This window comes from Berghia stephanieae, chromosome 1, assembly GCF_034508935.2.
Source record: "Berghia stephanieae isolate SIO BIC M18660-M18661 chromosome 1, UCSD_Bste_1.3, whole genome shotgun sequence".
Taxonomy (NCBI): Eukaryota; Metazoa; Mollusca; class Gastropoda; order Nudibranchia; family Aeolidiidae; genus Berghia; species Berghia stephanieae.
This window is the reverse complement of record NC_088360.1, coordinates 35,530,909-35,541,150: the sequence shown is the minus strand read 5'-3', so window position 1 is coordinate 35,541,150 and position 10,242 is coordinate 35,530,909. Positions and strand designations below refer to the sequence as shown.

General features: G+C 36.2%; 1 long non-coding RNA gene across 1 annotated transcript; it reads right to left on the bottom strand.

Moving 5' to 3' along the window:
- Positions 1-864: 864 nt before the first annotated feature.
- On the bottom strand, positions 865-6,827 carry LOC144963830 (uncharacterized). The gene is made up of 5 exons (XR_013643723.1): positions 6,716-6,827; positions 4,842-4,966; positions 3,781-3,969; positions 2,445-2,623; positions 865-1,253 (listed from the first exon to the last, which is right to left on the bottom strand). It is a non-coding gene; the product is annotated as an uncharacterized LOC144963830 (long non-coding RNA).
- Between the last annotated feature and the right edge of the window lie 3,415 nt (positions 6,828-10,242).

The window sequence follows — 10,242 nt, the reverse complement described above, 5'->3', positions numbered from 1 at the left end:
TTGAGTATGAAGCCAAAAGCAAAACAAGCATGTGATTTATATGTAAAAGGATTTTTAAAGAGCGAAACAAAAATGAGATTTAAATCGAAACTAGATAAACTAAAGAAGGTAAACTAACAAAATGTCGACAAATGCATTATTCCTCAGGTTAAAGAAACAATTTCTACTATTTTAACTACAACTACTACAAATATTTCAACTACTACATCTACCACTACTACTACTACCACGACACCACCACCATGATGACTATTATTATCACCAATAACTTATCATCATTATCCACATTATTATCAGCATAATTTTATGATTTTCAGCATCGTCTTCATCATGCTTATCATTATCACAATCATTAATATCATTAAATTTTTCTTTTGTTTTAACTGCGCTTAGAAGACATTTGTTCATATAAGCACCAAGGATGAAGTAAGACAAGACTAGATGAAAGGGAGAAGAGAAATAGAAAGGAAGGAGTAATGTTCCTCTGCCTGTTTTCAGAATGAGAATCATAATGGCTTTGTTCAGATCGAAGATGATTTACGAGAAATAGGTGCATGGTACCAGCAAACATCCTCAATCGTGTTCTGTGATGCCCACCCATTAATTCCATCACCCTATGTGTACAAATGTACTCAAGTCCATTGAGAGAGAAACTGCAATAGTTTTGTCCCGCATCGCATTGCAAGGGGGATGGTTACTGAAGAAAAAAAAACAGTCTAAAAAACCTGAACAAAGCCACTTATCATTTTCGACAAAAACAGACAGATGGTATAATGTAGCCCTGGTTTCTACATCCCAGCCATGTATAGACTGGGTGTAAGCCATATGGGCATAATGTTCAATGTCATTATAATCCTTATCAAATTTATCTACCCATCAGGCTATATTATTATTAAATCAAGTTCCCACTTCATAGGAATCATCCTTTCAGTCACTGCTTGAGGTAAGTTTCATCTAGCATTGATGATTTACGAGGGAAAAATAGACTTCCATCTAAGGTTTGTTGATGACGAGTAAAAAGCAAGAAATCTTGTTACAGGAGAACAGATAAATTGACAAATAAAAATCCTACAAATTATGATAGGTAACCACCATCAAGACGATCTCACCATACTTGAAACCGGAGTGCAACAATAAATTCAGATGTAAGATGAGAGATGACTTGGTCGCTTCTTGACAAATTTACTTGTTCGCTTCTTGACAAATTTTCATTTACATGATTTCTTGAAATGATACATTGTAGAAAGGATGATCTGCAATGAGAAGGAAAAAGGTAAAGTAACATAAGGACGACAAAGAAGTGGAAGGTATTCATTATCTATATTCATAATTATTAGTGCTTGGGTCAGAATAGAGCCATTGTGAAATTCTCATTTTGAACACAAGATACCAACCCGACATGAGCGACATATTTAATTTTTCACAAAGCATTAACAATTTTAAAAGCATTTAAATGTAACCATGTAATTTACAATGAATAAAATATATATCCCGGCTCCCACTACTCCCTTCCTCCCTAAAAAATTCCAGACTACTTCCCTCTTGGCAAATGATCCAAGTCCAAGCTCTGTCAGAACAAGAGTAATCTCATTTTAAGTAAAAAATAAGCAGCGTTGTTTAAGCTGTCAGTGGAAGGAGTAGGGGAGAGGAGTAAATAAAGACAGCTAGGTCTTCCCGGCCCACGGCTGGTGATTTTATAGATAGTATGCAGATGACGTCACTCAGGCCTTTGTTATTGTTTTTGCCATCCGCGTTTGTGAGTTGTTCTCACTAAACTGTATTAACCAGACTATAAAAGTTCATGGTTACACAGAGTTTGTGTGTTGATCCGTTATACTTCCGGATGGCAATGTTGTGAACTCCTTGGCCAAGCGCATTCTATCTATAGCCGATTTAAATAGATAAGTTAAGACCAAATGCCGCAATCTACTGTATGAGTTTTTGAAACACGACAGGATGATAAATGTGACCCGAGAATTAAAGCGGTATTATTTCGGTTATTAAGAAATTGAACTTTTAGACAAAGGTCATACAATACGAGTAGAATAAGTATACCATCTTTTTTGGTGAGAACAAAATGAGCTTTTTTTTATTGCGCAATATCCACTAAACAAGCTCAAAGTTACAAGTAGAACGAGACACGTCTGTTAGGCGATACCACACTTTTTTTTTTCCGACAGGGCAGACAATGCTGCTAACGGCTAGGTACTCATTTTACACCCGATTACGGTGAGAGAATGTGAGTAAAGAGCCTTTTCCAGGGGACTCAACTGTGCGCCAAGCCAGGCTCGAACCAGGACTTTCCGCTCCAAAAGCAAATGTCATACCACAAGACCACATAGCCTGACAATCTTGAAATTGAAATCTCTTACTGGCATCTGGTTTACCCCAACATAATCCCGTTTTTATGCGATGGATTATACATGTCAACGTTGGAGACTTACTTGATCTTTATCCTTTCCACTGGATAATCGGGCTGTTCTGTATTGAGTAGAAATGAGAATGGCAGCCTCTGTAAATCATTGACATTACTCCCTCTTTTCTGATGGATGCATTATTCAAATTCCCCTAGTATCTTTGGTGGTAAGGAACAAGAGGTGCTGGTAGGGTTTTTACAAGAGCGCTGCAAACCAAGAAAAACATGAATAAAATGAAAATAACTATCTATGGGATTTCTATTGTGTGAAACCATCGTCTTATTATGCTGATTCCATCTATCATCATCATCATCATCATCATCATCCTCATCATCATCCTCATCATCATCATCATCATCATCATCATCATCCTCCTCCTCCTCCTCCTCATCATCATCATCATCATCATCATCACACACATCATCATCATCATCATCATACATCATCATCATCATCATCACCACCATCATCATCGTCGTCGTCGTCGTCGTCATCGCCACCACAACACTATCATCGCCGAATCAATTGTGTTGAAATTATATGCAATAGATTAACTTTATGCTTTTATCTATTCTGTTGTATAAAATCATTTCTCGTTTTTGCTTATTTAAAAGGCTTTTTCAAAGCTTGCGACATTTGGGTCGTATCAGCGCCAATAAAAAAGATGCAAATTAAATAGTAAAAAAATATAAGTGCAATTATAAAAATCAAGACTAAAATAAGATGAAAGGAAATTGGCTCAAATAAACAGATGTAGACGGGTCTAGGTTCTAATTTTATTCCATTGATGTAAATAGTTTGAAATCATCGAAACGTCTGTTCCAAAACCAACGCAGGACCCCACAGAGAGGAAAACTTTCAAATGTTAGCAAGATATGTTCAAAACAAAAATATAACTAACATCGCATGGAAAAACTATCACCTCCCAAATCTAACGCTATACATTTGACTGTTTGTTACAAAACCAAGTAATCCTATTCCAAGAAAAAGATGGTAAGTAACTCCGAAAACAAGGGGGAATAGAATACATAGCAAGTGACCCCCTGCCCACCATGTGAGGTCAAAAGACTCCACCAAGATTCTCATTTTTATTTGCCAAGATCTGCTGTACTCTGAAAAACCACTTTAAAAATTTGACAAGAAAACTCGGTCCTTCAAATATCGGTCAATTCAATCGATCGATACTTGGACGAGTTTTCCTGCCAAAAATTTTACTATTTTTTTCAGAGCATGACGATTTTAATAAGTTTTAATGACTGTGATGCTTATGAAGTTCTGAAATTGAAGCCAAGAAATCGTAATTCACCGATAGTTTTTGTAGTAGTAGTAGACAGGTCTGAAAATGTCAATGTTGTAGACTTACCAAATTGATTTATGACCCTCCGTTAGATAGTCGGGCTGTTTTGTCTTGAACAGATGATATGAACATGACAGCCTCTGTACATCGTTGACGTCATACTTTTTTTTTTTTGGTGGATGCATTTTAAAAATGTCCCTAGTGTCTGTGATGGCAAAGAGCAGATGCTACTGGTAGGGTTTTTGCAAGAGAGTGCTGTACAAAAAACAAATTGGACAAAATGAATGTGTCTGATCCCACTTCTATTTCTGTATTTCTTTAAGAGAATGTCCACACAAATAACACCGGATTTCAATTGTGTACAACCACCGTCTTGAGTGGATTTGTCTATACCACCACCATCAACATTATCATCACCATCATCACCACCATCACCATAATCGTAGTCGTAATATTTCGTGGCATAGAAAATGATACAATTTTATGCTTTTTATATTAATGTGATATAAATCCATTCTAGTTTGTTTTTTTTCTTCATCCAAATCGATTGTCCAGATCTGTCATACTCTGAATAAGAACTTTGACCAGAAAACTCGTCCTTCAAATACCGATCATTTTAATCCATCGATATTTGAAGAACAAGTTTTCTGGTCAATTTTTTTCCAGAACACGACAGGACAGGTCCTCATGATCTCATGGCTATGAAGGAATATTATTTATAATATAATGTAAATGTAAGCAAAGAGATAAGATCTGTTCCGTCTTCATGACTGTACAGAGGATATTTTTTAAAAGGCATTGATTAGTAGTTTTGTTGTCAATCATAAAAACATGGATATGTGATTCCACTGATTTTTTAAACACACAAAACCACCTGCTCAGAAAAATAAATCCAGCATACTCCACATAAATCAAAACAGGCTCATTTACGTAGATCCACTCCGTCTTTGATTCATTTTTATAGTTTCAACATAATCTATACTTAATGATGGGATTTTTGAAAATCTAAATTGTTGAAAAACAAATTATGACGTGCCAGGTGTTGTAACTCTGATTTTGTCCTAGTTTCGTGTTTAACTACTATTTATTCATTGACAATGAAGGTTTGAAATACAAAATATTCTTACCCGTGTGATATTTTCCTTATTTTGTGATGATCAATTTGATATGGCTCTTAAGATCACATGTTTGATGGTTATGAAAGCATTACTGATGAAGGTAGGGGAGGTTGTAGGTATCATTAAATTCTGACCTGTTTGGGACAAAAACAATATTTGATATTGAATATATTCGAAGTAATGCCATCATAATATAATTAGATACTTTAACATCAACTGGGGCCATTATATTGTGAAATATTCACTATAAATGCTCAAAGGGCTTTACAAGGGATCACAAGCCGGCAGCAGCATTTAACATGTAGGACGAGATATGCCGCCTGTTAAGCGATATTGCATTTTTTGACAAAGACAACGGTGTTTACGTCATGTGACCATTTTGCATCCGCGTATGGTAAGACAATCTGAGTAAAGAGCCTTTTCCAAGGACTTAACTATGCGCCGCTCATGGCTGGACTCGAATCCAGGACCTTGCGATCCGAAGGCAAGCGTATCATAAGACGACATAGCCGCGCGTTTATTAACGTTTGAGAGCAGTTTTTTTTAACATACAATAATCAATGGGGAAGAATTATAGTTTCACATCATCTAAAGAGGGGATTTATATAGAATCGGGGGGGGGGGGGGGGGGGGGGGGGGGGGGCTGAACGCCCCACCCATTTTTTTTAATCCTCTCAACCCCAACAAGATACTATTAACCGATGAAACAATGTTTGCGGCAGGACTTTCTTCGTTTCACAGAACTTTTGTTTATGTCACTTAATCTTTTAGAGATGTTGGAATTTGACTAAGTTGAAATGCCCAATAAATATTACTATTTAAAATATAAGTTCCATTTTTATAAGTGGTGTGATTTTTCTAACTTCCAAAACAATTTTCTGACCTGGTTGTTTATGACGCTATTATTACTGTGTTTCCATTCAGTTTTGATTTTGCAAGTGATGGCAAACGTTTCATAAGGTTATACTTTCTCTTATAAAGGGCTGTGAAACTATGGAAGTCCACCGCCTGTATGAGGAATTTCAGCTTTGATTTTAAATCTGTATACTTATTTTTGATCATGAGCAATTAATCTGCTTTAGGCCTATTTAATTCAAGACACCGTGAAGTCGCCTAAAAAAGGACGGATCTCAAAACATTCTAGTCTTTCAGATTCACGAGGTGGGTTGAGTAAACTTTAAAAAATGTTTAATGGACATTAACAATCGCTTGCTACTATTTGGATAAGCCAACTAATTACTTTCCGCCAGATCTATCAGACCTAGCTATCAAACCACTGCCGTGTAATTCAGAAGAAAAAAACAAAAAAGAACTACCGTGACTGCACCCTGGACGGATGTTAAGCGAAGGCTCTAATCTAAGCTATCGAAACCTTTACCGAATATGTTTTAATACATATTATGCATAGACAATGCTTTTTTTTAAAAATTTAAAAATATTAGTAAGGAGACTTGCTCTAATTTTGGAGAAGCATTTCGTGCGATCCTCTGGGTAAAGAAACTGTTTCAAAAAGCCGCTAACCTTGATAGAAAAAAAATCACCAACAAAAAAAAAACAAAAAACAAAAGTAAATAAAGAAATAAATTAAAAAACAACTTTCGTCTATTGCTGCACGGTTAGCAGTGTTTGACTAGTTCTATCGGTAGTTGGTTATTATGTTAGAGATAGTAGCATTTTGGGACGGTTTATTACTCCTGAGTAACGTACGGAAAGCCTCTCAAATTATGTTGATGTTCTTATTCGCTTAACCTCGGAGAAAAGGAGTTTTATAATAAGCCAGTTCGATTCTCAGCGACTTACATCGTTCTGCAGATATATATTAAGACCGCAAAACCGCATTCTACAATAAGACAATATTTGAAATGTGACAATAAAACTTTTACCTGCTGGATACTGTTTTTCCATTAATTTCTCATATCTCCTTCTAAACGTGTAATGCAAATTGTAGACATTTCACGTTGTACACGGGTCGACAAACTGATTTTGTAATGAATATCGCGAAGAAGGTGGAGCATAAAAAAAATCTCTAAAATACGCTGAGTAAAGCTCAAAATTCCATTTATTCTCACCAGGTCAAACACACCAACACACAAAACTGTGTGTAACCATAAATATATTTAGTCTGTTAATACAGTTTAGTGAAAAATACTCATAAACGCGAAAGGCAAAAAAAAAAACACAAAAAAAAACACAAAAAAAACAACCAAACAAACAAAGGCCCGAGTGACGTCAACTTAATTATATCTATAGATAGAACGAAGATGACGTCACTCAAGTCATTGTTATTGTATTTTGCCACCCGCGTTTGTGAGTGATTCTCACTGAACTGTATTAACCAGACTATAAAAGTTCATGGTTACACATAGTTTTGTGTGTTGGTCCGTGATACTTCCGGATGGCAATGTTGTGAGCTTCTTAGCCAAGCGCGTACTATCTATACTTCGGGATGGCAATGTTGTGAACTTCTTAGCCAAGCGCATTCTATCTATACAATTAGCATTATGTTAAGCTGTTGTATTTGTTCATGGTTATAGATAGAATGCGCTTGGCCAAGGAGTTCACAACATTGCCATCCGGAAGTATAACGGACCAACACACAAACTCTGTGTAACCATGAACTTTTATAGTCTGGTTAATACAGTTTAGTGAGAACAACTCACAAACGCGGATGGCAAAAACAATAACAAAGGCCTGAGTGACGTCATCTGCGAACTATCTATAACCCAATGAACCAAACACAAACAAACATCCATACATACACACACACACACACATTGAGTAGTACTCACCAATCGTCTGTCTTTTTACGATATAGATAGTATGCGCTTGGCTTAGAAGCTCATAACATTGCCATCCGGAAGTATAACGGACCAACACACAAACTCTGTGTAACCATGAACTTTTATAGTCTGGTTAATACAGTTTAGTGAGAACAACTCACAAACGCGGATGGCAAAAACAATAACAAAGGCCTGAGTGACGTAATCTGCATACTATCTATAGATGGTATGCGCTTGGCTAAGACGCTCCTAACATTGCCATACGGAAGTATAACGGACCAACACACAAACTATGTGTAAAGCCCCCCATAGACGCCGACATCCGCTGGTAGCGGGACGGATGACCTATCGCTTTGACCCCATCCCTGCGTTTATCGCAGATGATTTTTGCCCACATACGGGGAGATATTTTTTTTAGGCGATCGGCGATCGGGGGCGTGGCAGTATAAAAAATTGGACAATTTTTTTCGGATTTTCGCTGTTTTCACGTCGGATTCGTGATCAGCGTCAAATTTACAATAGGTTTGATACTAAGAACTGTGTGTTTACTCCAAAAATTGGTGAAATTAGAAATAAATTTTAATTAATAGTGAGGCTATGTGGCCGACAGAACCGATCCCAGTTACTGTCTGTTATTCTATCTTTCGTCTTGCCACAATAGTGATTACTTCTCACTAAATTATATCAATTAGACTGTTGAAGGAACGAAATTGACATCATTCCACTCTTTGTTATTGTATTAAGGCAGTCATTTTGGTAATTAGTTCTCACTAAATTATATCAATCAGACTTTTAACGTTCAAGGTTACTCGTAGTTTTGTATGACGGTACGTTATTTCCGACTGGTGGATGTTGCGAGCATTTTACCTAAACTCATAGCATCAATAACCGTCCAAGATATTCGCATCATATGTAGCAATAGCTATAATAATCTAACATGTCGAGAGAGAGAGAGAGAGAGAGAGAGAGAGAGAGAGAGAGAGAGAGAGAGAGAGAGAGAGAGAGAGAGAGAGAGAGAGAGGGAGAGAGAGAAAGAGAAAGAGAGAAAAATTTACTTGCGCTATATATACCGCTATATTCAATAAAGGTGCTCAAATCACTTTATAAGGGTCTTTGGCCAACATAAAAACATGTTAGACGAGACATGACTGTTAAGCGATATTGCAATTGTTTCCCGACAGAGACGACGCTGTAAACAGCGAGGTACTCATTTTAACAGTGAACAAGGTGAGAGAATGCGAGTAAAGAGCCTTTTCCAAGGACTCAATTATGCGCCACTCAGAGCGGGACTCGAATCCAGTACCGTCCGATCCAAAGGCGAGTGTCATTTCACAAGATCACATGCATAGCCGCACAAAAAAGTGATGAGAGAATAGATTCATATGTATTGAAGGAGGAGAGAGCGGATGGAGTGAGTAAAGTTCTTGGATATTTATAGAAGGAACCAAATTGACGTCACTCATCTCATTGTTATTGTTTTTTGACACCCATTTTTATGATTAGTTCTCATTAAAATATATCAGACTATAACGTTCAAGGTTCCATGTAGATCTTTGGGCTGGAGTGATATTTATGGCTGGCGGACTTTGTGAGTATTTTAATTTAACACAGAGCATCAATAGAAGGAATGAATTTGACGTTAGTCAACCCGTTGTTATTGCTTTTAGACAGCATTTTATAATTAACTTATCACTAAGTTATATCAATCAGACAATGAACGTTCGCGTTTGCAGTTTTGTGTGTTAATATGTTATACCCCGATGGAGATGTCGTGAGTATTTTTCCAATACGCATAACATCAATGCATTTGCAATCCGATTTAAGTTTAAAAGCAACAGACCACGGAAATTTTTCCATTTTGTGGACAATAAAGATTTTTTATTTATCGTCATTATTATTATTATTATTATTATTATTATTATTATTATTATTATTATTATTATTATTATTATTATTATTATTACTATTATTATTATTATTATTATTATTATTATTATTATTATTATTATTATTATTATTATTATTATTATCATTATTATTATTATTATTATTATTATTATTATTATTATTATTATTATTATTATTATTATTATTATTATTTATAAAACAAATCGACAGTGTTCCCGTGGCAGGTTAAACGGGTACTCCTCGGGACTACTCGCATTCGCACCCCCCCCCCACCACCACCACCACCACACACACGCACACAGCTCTTTTCTTTTTCTTTTTTTTTTTTGGAGGGGGGGGGGGGGGGGCGTTGTTTGTAGATTATAATTCAAGGTTACAATGCCCACCCCATTCCAAGGCTTTTTGGCATCTGCCAATCCCAAATGTCTGTGTCAAGGTCGACCGTCATGTCGCGTCAACGGGTGAGGAAAAAAAAAAAAAAAAAAGAACTGGCATATTATTATATCATTACATTGAAAATTATGAAAACTAATTTTTTATTTTGTATGAAATCCTTTATAAGTTTTACGATGAACAAGAACGAAACTTTTGCCATCTACCTCTTCCTGGCGCAACATTTATAAAAATATTATTAAAAAAAAATAATAACACAGCATTTATTTGGCGCAATATCCACGTGCTCAAAGCGCTTTACAAGGGGTCCCAAGGCAACAGCAATATTA